Genomic DNA, 15,270 nt, shown 5'->3' on the forward strand with positions numbered 1-15,270 from the left:
TTGGAGACAGGTGCCCAGTTAACCATCCTTTGTGGTCCCCTGGGGTGCGCGGGGAGCTCTAGGTGCAGGGTAGGTGGAAATGCAGAGGACTGTAGGGTCTAGAGTGGTGGCAAACAGGCAGAAAGGAGTAAGTTCCAGATCCTGGGTGCTCTCCAAAAGCTGGGATGCCCACAGGGGAGAAGGCAGCACAACCCTTAGAGAAAAATCCCACCACTGAAACCCTCTCCCCACCCCAGCCCCTTCTGGCCCCTTGTGCCCCCACATCCCTGCACAGGGGATGGTGCAATCTTATGTCAGCCCCTGACTCAGACAGGTGTGAATCACCATGGTCTGTGCTTACTGAGCTAATGCTTAGGGTGCTTCATGGCTTTCTATAGTAAATCCAAAATTTGTTTGGGTGACATATGACCAGTGAAAGTTCTCTAAGTATGGGTATTAATGAACATTATGTGACAATGAAGGCTTTTGTATTATAGAAGCACAAATTCAATGAATTCTAAGCACAATCCCAGTAGTATTTATCTCATTCTTAGGTTGTCTTTGCAAAGCAGGCAAAACCAAGCCAGGTCCTGCTGCCTTGACTGATGGTGGGAAGAGGTGGAGTGTATGGGTCACCAGGCAGTGGGGAAGAGAGGAAACCAGCGTGGATTGCACTTCACTCTCCCAGCTCCGTCCTCCTGCTCTGATTGGTGCTCTACAAAGCTCAGTAGGGTGTGGTTTCGTAGCCTGGGACGCAATAATCCAGGAATTACATGAGGACCCAGCCCAGGTGCATCTTTGGGAGGCACACGTGAGTATCTGGAGTATACAGCAGACAGATGCACTGTTTACTCAAGGCACACTGTGCCAAGCCCTGTGCTAACAGCAGGTTACAGGCTCCAAGTGACTTGCCAGCTCTTTATGAAAAGGCCACAGGTAGCAGAGCGTGTCGTTTGAGCTTTTGATGAACAGGAGAAAAACCTCAAATGTTGCTACTCATGAGAATGAGGTTAAGATTGTTGCATTTGATGGGACACCCATTTTTAACTTTTTTTTTTACTTCACTGGGAAGGAGGGAGACACCCATTTTTATCTTAATGCAGTCCATGAAAGTGCTTGCAAGGCTTACATGGGTTCAGGCCGGGCATGGTGGCTCACACCTGTAATTCCAGCACTTTGGGAGGCCGAGGCAGGTGGATCACCTGAGATCAGGAGTTCGAGACCAGCCTGGCCAACGTGGTGAAACCCTGTCTCTACTAAAAATACAAAAATTAGCCAGATGTGGTGGTGGGTGCCTGTAATCCCAGTTACTCGGGCGGCTGAGGCAGGAGAATCATTTGAACCTGGGGGCTGGAGGTTTCAGTGAGCGGAGATTGTACCACTTCACTTCCGCCTGGGCGAAAGATTGAAACTCCATCTCAAAAAAAAAAAAAAAAAAAAAAAGAAAAAAAAAAGAAAAAAGACAAGGGTTTTGAGTCTATCTCTTGGATAAGACTTTATGTGGAATATATTTTACCTCGAAAAGCATTTATTCAGCCACTGATAACTCTATGAAGCTCTGTAAAGTGTGTAATCATTAGACAGATTAGGTGTTTCATCTGAGATGGGTAATTGTGTTTGTAATAAAATGTATTTATAAATAAGTCTGATCATGAATATTTAATAACTAGTAACCACTTGAATACATGTCTTTGGCCAGAATATTTATATATATATGTGCCTACACTCTATAATGCCTATTATGTATAATTTTTATATATACACTTTATATTATCTTACAATATAGTTGCACCTTTTGTGGCTGTTGTGGGCTTCATTACCCACCAGGGTATCAGCCATCAGATCCTCAACAGTGGCAGTGAGGAAATCAGGTGCTCATGGGGCAAGCCACTGGCCACAGTGGATCTCCCACAGGAGGGGTCCACAGGGTTCGGGGGAATGGCAGCTCTGCTCCTGCTGAGGGTGCCAGGCAGCTTCCTAAGCCTATAGGAGCTCTAAAAGTCTCCTTTTTCTAGACACGAGGTTTAGTGAATGGTGTAGCTTGGATGTGATTTGTCCCCAACAAAATTCATGTTGAGCTGGGTGCAGTGGCTCACACCTATAATCGCAGCACTTTCGGAGACTGAGGTGGGGGGATCACTTGAGGTCAGGAGTGTGACACCACCCTGGACAACATGGCAAAACCCCGTCTCTACTAAAAATAAAAAATTAGCCCGGGGTTGTGTTGCACACCTGTAGTCCCAGCTACTTGGGAGGGTGAGGCAGGAGAATCGCTTGAACCCGCGAGGTGGAGGTTGCAGTGAGCCAAGATCGCGCCACTGCATTCCAGCCTGGGCGACAGAGCGAGACTCCCTGTCAGAAAAACAAAAATCAAAAATCTCATGTGAAATTTGATGCCAATGTGGCAGGGTTGGGAGATGGAGCTTAGTGGGGGATTTTAGGTCATGGGTGTGGACCCTTATAAAGAATGCCCTCTTCCGGGGGTGAGTTCTCACTCTCATTATTTTCTGCAAGGGCACGTTGTTAGAAAGAGTCTGGCTCTCTTGGTTTCTCTCTTGATTCCCCTCTTGCCATGTGATCTCTTTGCACACACCCACTCCCCTCCCACTCTCCACCATGAGTGGAGGCAGCATGAGGCCCTCTCTAGAAGCGGAGCAGATGCCAGCCCCATGCCTCTTACAGTTCACAGCCTGCAGAACCCTGAGCTAAATAAACCTCTTTTCTTTATAGATTATCCATTCTTAGGTTGTGTGACAGCAACACAAAAAGGATGAAGACAGGGAGCTTTGCTCCGATTGGCCCAGCTTGATCCTGCCCCTGGCCTGGGCCATTCAAGATGCCAGTGCTCAGTTCCACTGCTGTGTTCCTGTGGGCCAGCCCCTCACTGGGATGCCATTGGTGTACACTTGGCCTAGAAGTGCCCGTGTTAGGACCTTGTTGCCCTAGTGACCAAACCTAACTTTTCATTTGACTATTTATTATAGAAAGAAATGCGCTCTGGCTGGTGGTGGTGGCTCATGCCTGTAATCCCAACGCTTCGGGAGGCTGAGGCAGGTGGATCACTTGAGCTCAGGAGTTTGAGACCAGCCTGGGGAACATGACAAAAACCCATCTCTAGCAAAAATACAAAAAATTAGCTGGGTGCGGTGGCATCGCTTATGGTCACAGTTACTTGGGAGGCTGAGGTGGGAGGATTGCTTGAGCCCAGCAGGTAGAGGTTGCAGTGAGCTGAGATTGCACCATTGCCCTCTAGCCTGGGTGACAGAGTGAGACTCTATCTCAAAAAAAAAAAAAAAAAAAAAAAAAGAAAAAAGAAAAAAATGTGTTCTTCAGTGGAAAACTTTACCCTGTTTAGAAGATACCACACCAGGTTATCTGACTCTAGCCTGCACTCTATGTGAGTATTTTTGCAACCCTTTGTAAGTTATAGGTCACTGATAGACACGCACAATGCCTTGTCCAGTCCAGGGTCAATTTTCTCTCCTCTCACATAGTAAGGAAATGAGCTTTCTTCCCATTTACATACTCATTTAAATACTCCTGGTTAATATTCCTCTAGCTGTTTGTTGGATTCTTTTTTTCTACTGGTTATCGTATCTGCTAATCTCTTATAAGTTAAATAAAATATTTTAACATGTGTTATAACATCTTTATGAATGCCAGACTTAATTTTTAAAAAAAGATATATTGTAAGCATTTTTAAGGTCACATCAATATGCCCAATCGATTCAACTACTAGGACTAGATAAATTTCTATGACAGAAAATTGCATCAAATGCATAACTAAAGCCTGGGTGTGTCTTTTCTTGGCTCTCCTGAGTGACTGCAAAACATCAATGGGAATTTGTTGACTCTACTTTTCTCATTTCAATTTTCCATTCTGTTAATTTCATGTTGATGAGTTTTTTGCCACATTTATAGATGAAAAGCTATTTCCACTTTTGACGCAATGGTTTGGAGTTTATTTAATTCTTTTTATTAAGATAAAATTTATATAACATTTAATATATTAATCATGTTAGAATTTACAACTCAGTGTAATCCCAGCACTTTGGGAGGCCGAGACGGGCAGATCACGAGGTCAGGAGATCGAGACCGTTCTGGCTAACACGGTGAAACCCCATCTACTAAAAAAATACAAAAAATTAGCCGGGCGAGGTGGCGGGCGCCTGTAGTCCCAGCTACTTGGGAGGCTGAGGTGGGAGAATGTCGTGAACCCGGGAGGTGGAGCTTACAGTGAGCTGAGATCGAGCCACTGTACTCCAGCCTGGGCGACAGAGCAAGACTCCGTCTCAAAAAAAAAAAAAAGAATTTACAACTCAGTGCTTTTTGTTGTGTTCACAAGATTTTTACAATCATCACTACATAGTTCCAGAACAGTATGACACCCCCAAAAGGAACCCCACACCCATTAAGCGCTCACTTCCTTTGCTCCTCCTCACTCCCTAAGGCCCTGGCAACCACTAACCCACTTTCTGTTCCTGTGGATTTGCCTGTTCTGGGCATTTTTGTCATTGATCGTGTTGTTTTCAATAACCGTCACTGATATGTAGAGGCACATATCAGTGTTTCTTTCCTTTGTACGGCTGAGTACATATCCATTGTATGAATATGCCTCAGCTGTGTATCTAGTCTTCCATTGATGGATATTTGGGTGGTTTCCACTATTTGGCTATAATTAATAACCCTCATATGAAAAGCATATGAAGTCTTTGTGTGGGCATATGTTTTCATTTCTGTTGGGTATATCTTCAGGAGTGGAATTGCCGGGCCATATGATAGCCCTATGTTAACCTTGGGAGAAACTTCCAGAATGTTTTCCAAGATGGCTACCTCATTTCACCACCCCCCAGCATTGCATGGGGTTCTAGTTTCCCCATGTTTTCACCCACACTTATCTGTCTTCTAAACTATACCCATGCTAACAGGGGTGAAGTTGGTGTTAAGAATGTCTTCTGTGCTCATTGCCCTCTTGTATCATTTCTTTCTTTATCCTGATGTGTCATCACTAATAATTGAAATGTCCTCAGAATATTTGTCATAAGTTAATTTACATATAAAAGACATTTACAAGGGTATAAAATGATTTCCTCAGTGAATGGAGTTGTCTCATTTATTTGCAATGTACTGGATGATAGATTTGATTTTCTTATTAGCATACTCTATTTCTGAAATAAACCATCTGTCATCATTTTGTATACTTAGCTAGTAATTTTATGTCAAAATCCATAATTCTTCCTGGCCTATTTTAAAAGTTTGGGTATAGTGGATTTAATAGCACACACAATGTTTCCATGGATTTTCTTTTTTTTCATGATTAATGAAATAAATTTGAAAGATGAATACCTAAACTTGAAAAATATGGGAAAAAGTGTCATTGAAAACAATGACCATTTTTGGTGAATGCTTCCAAATATTAAAAAAAAAAAATTTTGTTTTAGTTTCTAATTATTCCCAGTTGAGTTGAGTTGACACCTCCTAGGAGGGCAGAGGCTCTCTGTCATGTGACTGCTCACAGTGGTGCTTCAACCTCGGCGTGGGGAGAGTAAATAACTGCACCGCATAGAAGCAGTCAAGGCAGCCCACATAAGCTAGAGCTATCTGACTAGCTTAGGAGATTGTCTAGTCCTTTCACAGCAGGCAGACTTAAGCCTGGATGCCCTGGGAATGGCCCATGAGGACAAAGGGGCTGACTGTGGGAAAATAGGCAGTGATCAGTGCAGCCATAGAATGGAGAATATATTATATAGAAATCATTTTTCTCTGTTTTCTAATTTATTACCATAAGGTTGTTTATATTAGTCTCTAGGGGTTTAAAAACTACCAATTGTTTCAATTGTGTTTATTAATATTTAAGTTAGTCTCTTCATCTTTTCCTCAACATTGCACTAGGTCTGTGTATTTTATCATAATTTTATTCATTTTTGTTATATTCTATGTAATAATTGTTCCATATTTTATTATCTACCTTATGATTTATTGTTACACATTATGGCATTTAGCCTTATATATGCTTCTATATATAAGTTCCAGAGACTGACATCTAGCACACATATTGTCGGCATCCTCTATTCTATTAACTGAATTTGCAGTTATCTTATTTTGCCTAAAACTCTTCAATCAAATAGAGTGCACAACTTGGATTTGGAGGAGTTATATTGTCTTTCAGTCCAAAAAATAATATTTATTAGGAATATTGCCTAGTTTTAATCTTTAAAATTTAAAATTCTTTAATATATTATTTAAAAATATTATTGCATTATGGGTAACAAAGCTAATATCTTTGATTAAAATATTTTATGTTTGTTAAAACTTTCTTTGAGGCCAGGCACAGTGGCTCACACCTGTAATCCCAGCACTTTGGGAGGCCGAGGTGGGTGGATCACGAGGTCAGGAGATCGAGACCATCCTGGCTACAATGACACTTTGTCTCTACTAAAAATACAAAAAAATTAGCTGGGCATGGTGGCGGGAGCCTGTAGTTACTCAGCTACTCAGGAGGTTGAGGCAGGAGAATGGTGTTAATCCGGGAGGTGGAGCTTGCTGTGAGCAGAGATCGTGCCACTGCACTCCAGCCTGGGCGACAGTGGGAGACTCTGTCTCAAAAACAAAAATAAAACAAAAAAAAAAACTTTCTTTGAGAGCAAAATATTTCAATGGTTTCGTTGTGCTGAAAAATGTGATATAAAGCTCAGGTTCAACATATGTCAATTAGGACAAGCGTGTGTGTCGTATTGTTGAAATTTTTGAATCATCAATAAATGTTATCTGTGTTAGCACCAATATAATCACAAAGGGTCTGTTGAAATTTTTCACTGTGGTCAAAGAATTGTACATTTTATCTTATGATTCTGTCAAAAGTTCCTCCTTATTATTTCAAACCAGCAATTATCTTCCCTAAAAAATGAAGCCATGGGCATTTTTCCCATATACCTTGTCTTCAGTTCCTCCATGGACGGTGGACGGTTCCACCATAGATTCCTTCCCAAAGTTCAGAATGTGTGGTTCATCCCACTTCTTTTTTAGAGCAGGCTAATTGAGATTATCGCTTGAGAGATAAGCATACAGAATATTCTACCTTCAAAGTGTTCCAAAAACCAGTTGGTTTTCTCTATGATACTCTCCCTCTTTTTTTTTTTTTTTTTTTTTTTTGAGATCGAGTCTCGTTCTGTCACCCATGCTGGAGTGCAATGGCACAATCTCGGCTCACTGCAGCCCCTTGACTCCTGGTTCAACCGATCCTCCCACCTCAGCCTCCCAAGTAGCTGGGATTACAGGCATGCACCACCACACCTGGCTAATTTTTGTAATTTTTAGTACAGACGGGGTTTCACCATGTTGGTCAGGCTGGTCTCCAACTCCTGACCTCAGGTGATCCACCTATCTTGGCCTCCCAAAGTACTGGGCTTACAGACATGAGCCACCATGCCCAGCCACAATTCTCATATTTATTAACTGTGAATCAAATTCTAATTAAAACTTCTTGATAAGATTCTTGACTGGGCGCGGTGACTCAGGCCTGTAATCTCAGCTTTTTGGGAGGCTGAGGTAGGCGGATCACCTGAGGTCAGGAGTTTGAGACCCGCCTGGCCAACATGGTGAAACCCTGTCTTTACTAAAACATATGAAAATTAGCTGAGTTTGGTGGTGGGCGCCTGTAATCCCAGCTAGTCGGGAGGCTGAGGCAGGAGAATCGCTTGAACCCAGGAGGCAGAAGTTGTAGTGAGCTGAGATCACGCCATTGCACTCCAGCCTGGGAAACAAAGTGAGACTCCATCTCAAAAAAAAAAAAAAAAAAAAGATTCTTGTGCTCACTTTGCCCCACCCAGGCCATTCTGTTTACTTTTACCTGAAAATATTTGAAAAATATGCTACTCTCTTCCCACAAAAAAATCACATATCTCAAATGATTAACTTTCTTTTCAGGATTTAAGGTAAAATGACAAAACTGGTCTTTGATGTCTCGCAGTATCTGATACACTGTTTTCCCTCATGTTTCATTCCAGGTCACTTGCTGTGGTGTTCCTGCTCTTCCTTTTCACTTTCTTGATAAGTAATTACTCAGTCTTTTCCATCTTATTAAACTCTTCTTATATTTCTGTGTCCAGTTAATTTCAGGATATTTTTAATTAATCGGTTTTACATTACATACTCACATAAGCTTTCCATTGTCTCCAAGTTATTAGAGGCCCATTTAAAAAAGAGAAAATAGTTTTTAACCTCTAAACTTCTTCACTAAAATGTTTAATAAATGAAAGTTATATCAGCACTTTGGGAAACTGAGGCAGGTGGATCACCTGAGGTCAGGAGTTTGTGACCAGCCTGGCCAACATGGTGAAACCCCATCTGTACTAAAAATACAAAAAATTAGCCGGGCGTGGCGGCAGGTGCTTGTAATCCCAGCTACTTGGGAGGCTGAGGTAGCAGAATCGCTTGAACCTGGGAGGTGGAGGTTGCAGTGAATTGAGATGGCACCACTGAACTCCAGCCTGGGTGACAAGAGTGAAACAATCTCATAAAAAAAAATTAATAAAATCATTTTCAAAACATTTAGTCTACACCTGCCATTCTCACCCCATGACAATCCTACGAAGGCAGAGGCTCTGTTTCCAGATCACACTCTCTGTCATGTGACTGCTCACAGTGGTGCTTCAACCTTGGCACAGGGAGAGTAAATGACTGCACAGTATAGAAACAATCAAGACAGCCCACATAAACTAGAGCTATCCGACTAGCTTAGGAGATTGTCTAGTCCTTCCACAGCAGGCAGAGCTGAACCTGAATGCCCTGGGCATTGCCCATGAGGACAAAGGGGCTGACTGTGGGGAAACAGGCAGTGGTCAGTGCAGACGTGTTCATCAGCTACCAGCTGGGGTTAGGGTACTTAGCCAATAATGGTGTGAAGGCAGAGGAGAGGGTACAGAATGATGCAAAAGTGCTCACTAGAACAAGAATGCTTTGGGTCACTCTGAACTCAGGGGAGGACCTGGGGGGGAGGTTAGTCCTGTGAAGGTGTTGAACCCACTGCCTGTGCCTGTGCAGAATAAAGACCATGGAGCTGCTGGCCCAGGTGGTGAGGCCCAAACACAAAACATCGTAGGATCATGACAACATTATATGTACTAATCCTGTAATTCTGTTATTACCTACTGCACAACAATATCCCAAATCTCTTTTCCATGTGTTATTTTTGTTACTCCACTTGTCAGTCATACTCCTAAGAAAAACGATATTTACCAGCATGTTCAGTGCCCAGCACAGGAGGGTGAAGGCCCCAGTGTATCTGGGAGCTTGTAGTTTCAGCTCTGCCCACCTGGACTTTGTGGGGCCGATCGTGATGGCCTGGAAGATACTCAGGAGGCAGGTGGTGCCCATGCACACACCCCGCCCACTCTGTGAAAACAAAACAAATTTGCACCCAATGTCACTGAGGAAATGTTTCAGCCCCAAAGTGGCCGTTGCTTGTGGGACTCCTTTAGAGAGAATGACCAACGAGTTGGCTACAGTCAGGTGCTGGAGAATCAGATCTGTGGACTTTAACATGCATCTGGTGAAATAAAGGAAACTATAATGATAAAGAAGAAAGCAATTGCCCAGGAATCCTACTGTGGCTTGAGATAATAAGATCACTCCTATTGTCACATCCCTGGTGGCCATTTGCCATTTTTCAATGACTTATCATCCTATTCAGAGTGAGAGGATCCTGTGTGAAAACAGGAGGCCTGTTGTACCATGGCAACTGAAATCCACTCTTGTGGACCATAGTTTTCAAACCATCAATTTCCCTTTTTCTGAGAGTTTTGCTATAAAAATATATATGTAGGCCGGGCGTGGTGGCTCAAGCCTGTAATCCCAGCACTTTGGGAGGCCGAGACGGGCGGATCACGAGGTCAGGAGATCGAGACCATCCTGGCTACCACAGTGAAACCCCATCTCTACTAAAAAATACAAAAAACTAGCCGGGCGAGGTCACGGGCGCCTGTAGTCCCAGCTGCTCAGGAGGCTGAGGCAGGAGAATGGTGTAAACCCAGGAGGCGGAGCTTGCAGTGAGCTGAGATCCGGCCACTGCACTCTAGCCTGGGCGACAGAGCGAGACTCCGTCTCAAAAAAAAAAAATATATATATATATATATATTTATATATATATATGTATATATAGATACACATTCCTAGCATAAGAGTGTTATAACAGTGTTTTATGTATAACTGTTACAACAATTCTCTGAAGTGCTTTATTGTTCCCATTTGACAGGTGAGGCAATCTCGGGCACAGGAAAGCTGAATGACACTCCCAAAGTCACTTCCTTGTAAGAGGCAGTGTCAGAAGTTGCTAGAGTACTATGCTGGCTTAGCAGCAGACATATTTATTTATTTATTTATTCTGAGATGGAGTAGAGTGCAGTGGTACGATCTCGGCTCACTGCAACCTCTGCCTCCCAGGTTCAAGTGATTCTCCCACCTTAGCCTCCCGAGTAGCTGGGATTACAGGCGCCCGCCACCTCACCTGGCTAATTTTTGTATGTTTAATAGAGACAGGGTTTCACCATGTTGGCCAGGCTGGTCACAAACTCCCGACCTCAGGTGATCTGCCCTCCACGGCCTCCCAAAGTGCTGGGATTACAGGCATGAGCCACTGCGCCCAGCCCAGATACATTTATTTTTTAAAACAATCCACATACTTAAAAAAATATTTTGTATCTCATGAGTCTTTTAAAGAATGGTTGTGAGTCTTGTTTTTCTTTTCAATTGTGATTGAAAACAACATTGCTTGTTTTCTAGGCAAGCATTACAGTGATTAGAGATCTAAGTAAAATATAGATGGGCTGATTTTAGTATAACCTTAGAAGAACAATTATAGAAACCAAATGGAATTTATTGAATGCACAAATGGAATTAAAAGAGGAGATTCTTTCCATGTTAACCAAGAAGGAGCTCACAATAGAATGAGCGTGTGCTAAGCAAGGGAGCAGGAAAACGAGTGGGAGGGAAAACACTGCAGAGGAGTAACTAAATTACCATGAGTGTAGAAAGAAAATGAGTATTCGTGAATGCAAAAATATCAAATACAGTATTTCAGTGTCAGACTGGTTTACTATATTAAAACACAAGTCCATTATGCAAAAGAAAAACTAGAGGTAAAGATTGTACATTGACTCAAAATAGTACTAAAATGAGCACTGAGCCTGGGAATGGCATGAAAACATTTTTAAACCAGAGGAAAGATGACAAAACAATGCAATTCTGAAAACTGCTAAAGAGTGTAACTTTTTTTTCTAACACAAAAACCTAAGATCAGTTACCTTTCTTTGCTGACTTCATGAAGGAAAACAATCTCACCATAATAAAGAGACAACAGATTTTTTTTTCTGTCACGACACAAGTTATGGTCTCCATTTGGTATATTCTATGCACAGAGTTGGTGAAAACACTGTATTTCCTATTTCTGAACATAATAAAGTAATTCAATCAGCTACATCTTATACATGATCACAGGCATGGAGGTGTCATGGAAACAAGTCTACAAATCTTAGAAATGTTCATGTAGGCCGGGCACGGTGGCTCAAGTCTGTAATCCCAGCACTTTGGGAGGCCGAGATGGGCGGATCACGAGGTCAGGAGATCGAGACCATCCTGGCTAACACGGTGAAACCCCGTCTCTACTAAAAAAAAAAAAAAAAAATACAAAAAACTAGCCGGGCGAGGTGGCGGGCGCCTGTAGTCCCAGCTACTCGGGAGGCTGAGGCAGGAGAATGGCGTGAACCCGGGAGGCGGAGCTTGCAGTGAGCCCAGATTGCGCCACTGCACTCCAGCCTGGGTGACAGAGCAAGACTCCGTCTCAAAAAAAAAATAAAAATAAAAAATAAATGTTCATGTAGATAAGACAGAGCAGCTGGCAAATTAATTTCCAAATTATATTAGAGAACTTAAAAATAGGCTAGGTGTGATGACTCATGCCTGTAACCCCAACAGTTTTGGAAGTTGAGGCAAGAGGATTGCTTGAGGCCAGGAGACCAGCCTGAGCAACATAGGGAGAGCCCGTCTCTACAAAATTTTTTAAAAAATTTGCTGAGTGTGGTGGCACATGCCTGTGGTCCCAGTTACTCAGAGGGCTGAGGTGGGAGATCATTTGAGTCAAGGCTGCAGTGAACCACAATTGTACTCTGGCCTGAGCAACAGAAAGAGACCCTGTCTCAAACAAACAGAAAAGATTTCATGACTTTATTGAAACCAACAATGATGAACAGTGAGGATTACATTAAATGAGAAGCAGTTAGGGGCTGGTTTATGGTCTTGACCTCCATTCCTTCTCCATGAGTCCAGCCCATGACTCAGTGATTATTTCCCTTTCCCTGCATTGCATTGGCACTGACTTAGTTTCTAGCCCAGAAGAATACTGTTTCCCAGACAAAAGTCCTTGCTCCATCTCCCAGTACACTTCCTTCTGGTGCAGGCTATGCCTTCTAGACTGAAATAGAAAATACTCACCTGATTTTTCCCTAGCTGCTGGGACAATGGGTGCAGGGTTATGCTCAGGACAGCCAGCAGATGAGTGTGTGGAGGGAGGCAGCCAGCTCTCATATCTATGTGTCCTGTGACCTCACCATTTCTCAGCACTTCAATGAGCATTTCACCTGTGGCAACAATGACAGTGCACACTTGGGGAGCTAAAGCTATTTTAAAGAAACTTTGTCCCAGTTACCAATGACCAGAAACAAGTACAATTTTCTAGTGGGCATCTCCAGAGAGATAAGAGTGTTTGGCAGAGGCTCTTGCTTTCCACAATTCCTGGAGGCAGCAGGAAGGGGCACCCAAAGAGGGAGCAGGAAGGGCTGAGTCCAGACTGAGGGGCTGGCAGCAGAGCATCTTACTGGAGTCTGTGCTTTCCTGAGATGGTCCGCTATGGAAAACCCAATTTTCTGTTAATCCTCAGATTCCTGAGCCAAACTATTATTTGATTATGAACAGAGAAATGAGATCATGCCAAGAACTTGAGAAGGATGTGTCAGCAGGTTACAGTGCAGACAGCAACTTGAAATCCAATACTGACAGGAAAAACAAATGGAAACAAATTTGGGCAATTCAATGTAAATTATGCAAATGTAGATGTTATATATTCTATAAATACATATTTTATCAACATTTACCCCAGAGAGATAGAAGTTCTAAATTGTACAATATTTATAAAAGAAACAAACGTTTATCAGAGTCCCTCACATACGCAAAAGCACCAAGTTCATATGATCCAGAGAGAAATTCTACTAATGAACTAATTGGTAAACTGATGCTACCTAAACTATTCAAGTCTTAAAGTAGTCTATCTTTCCAACAGTTTTTAGGAAAGGTGCATAAAGGTGACATGAAAACTTACCATGGTTTGAGCCATATGTTACAAAAATATAGGACATATGAAAATAACTGTAAAAAATTTAAATATTAGAAGCAATTGGCTAGGTGCTGTGGCTCACGCCTGTAATCCCAGTACTTTGGGAGGCCGAGACAGGTCACCTGAGGTCAGAATTTTGACACAAACCTGGCCAATAAGGCGAAACCCTGTCTCTACTAACAATACAAAAATTAGCTGGGCATGGTGGTGCACACCTGTAATCACAGCTACTTGGGAGGCGGAGGCAGGAGAATCTCTTGAACTCAGTAGGCGGAGGTTTTAGCCGAGATCGCGCCATTGCACTCTAACCTGGGCGACAGAGCAAGACTCTGTCTAAAATAAAATAAAATAAAATAAAATAGCTATTAGGGCAGTCACCAATGTTCCATGAGGGGTGTGTCTTGGAAGAAAAAGTCTCTTCTGTAAGAATTACTTAACTGGTACATGGGCAGGCAAGGTGACCCCTACTGGCCTGCCAGTCTTAAGAAAAATTTTATGCATCTAGGGAAAAATTGGTCACAACCAGTCGATTAGGTCACAGCCTCCCCACCAAGTAAAAAAAAATTCTGTATTAAGCACATGTAAAACAAAACACCAGTACAAACCCCAAACATTTTCTCATAGGCAAGGTAGAGTTTTTTGTTTGTTCTGTTTTTGCTTTTGAAATATTAATAAGCAGAACAGGACCCTAAAATTTCAAAGCATGCCATAATGGTCCCCCTACTCCTGGGACCCCTGCCAGGTGTATGTTTAAAAATTAATTAACAACTGATTTTGGCCAGGTGTGGTGGCTCACACCTGTAATCCCAGCACTTTGAGGACCAAGGCGGGCAGATCTCCTGAAGTCAGAAGTTTGAGACCAGCCTGGCCAATATGGTGAAACCCCGTCTCTATTAAAAATACAAAAATTAGCTGGGCGCGGTGATGTACGCCTGTAATCCCAGTTATTCTAGAGGCTGAGGCAGGAGACCTGCCTGAACCCGGGAGGCAGAGGTTGCTGTGAACTAAGATTGTGCCATTGTAATCCAGCCTGGGCGAAAAGAGCAAAGTGAAGCACCATCTCAAAAAAACAAACAAAAAAAAAACCAAACAAACAAAAAAAGGAAACAAGAAAAATTTCTCCTTCTATGCCCAATTCCTGCTGTAACCTTTCCAGATTCCGTTCAAAGGTGTCCACATTGCCAATATTAAACTAAATGTGTTGCCCATCAACAGGAGTTTTTCCTGGTGTAAAGGTCACTCGAACAAAATGCTTGTTGACAACTTTCAGTCTGTCTACTATTCCTTTTGAAAGAAAGTTATTGACAAAGTCCTTCCAAGTGATTTCTCTCCCGTATCTCTTGAGCAGGAAGTGAAACATGACTCTACCCCAGAATAGAGCAGTCCAGAGGAAGAACATCCTGAAATCCTTGTCGTCCCGTGGAAAGTCACCCTTCTTAAGCCTGGACCACCGGTGAGAATCATCTTTCTTGCCACTTCGTTTTCCACTGCCACCACCTCCTCCTCCAGAAGAGTGTGTGGTAGCAGCTGGCTTTGATTCTTTTTTCTCTCCCATAACTTCTTTAGGTTCGCTAGCTTCCCCCCCCCTCCATTAGGAAAGTATTTTTCAAATCTTTTGGGGGGTCGAGAACAGAATCTTTGATAAGCAGCAATTACATCTGTCACAAGAGAATTTCTGCTGGCCCTCGCTTGAGTTGTCCGAAGGCAGGGCTGCTAGCCAGGGCCCACGCCACCAGGCACAAAATGCTGCTCTAGGCCTGGGGGCAGGGCAGCAGCCGCCCCGGCCCCACGGCCGGCAGTAAGCAGCGGTGAGCCATGGCTGCCGCAGTTGCTCTCTCGGCCAGGGACGTTGCGCAGCTGCGGGCAGGCGACAGCGGGCTGCCTTGGGAAGCGGGCTCGCTCCGGGA

General features: G+C 43.1%; 1 pseudogene; it reads right to left on the bottom strand.

Annotated features, from left to right (window-relative positions):
- Nucleotides 8,703–9,636, bottom strand: MACMULV1R-PS1022 (vomeronasal 1 receptor macMulV1R-ps1022 pseudogene; annotated as a pseudogene).

This window comes from Macaca mulatta, chromosome 8 (genome assembly GCF_049350105.2).
Source record: "Macaca mulatta isolate MMU2019108-1 chromosome 8, T2T-MMU8v2.0, whole genome shotgun sequence".
In the NCBI taxonomy this organism is placed as follows: domain Eukaryota; kingdom Metazoa; phylum Chordata; class Mammalia; order Primates; family Cercopithecidae; genus Macaca; species Macaca mulatta.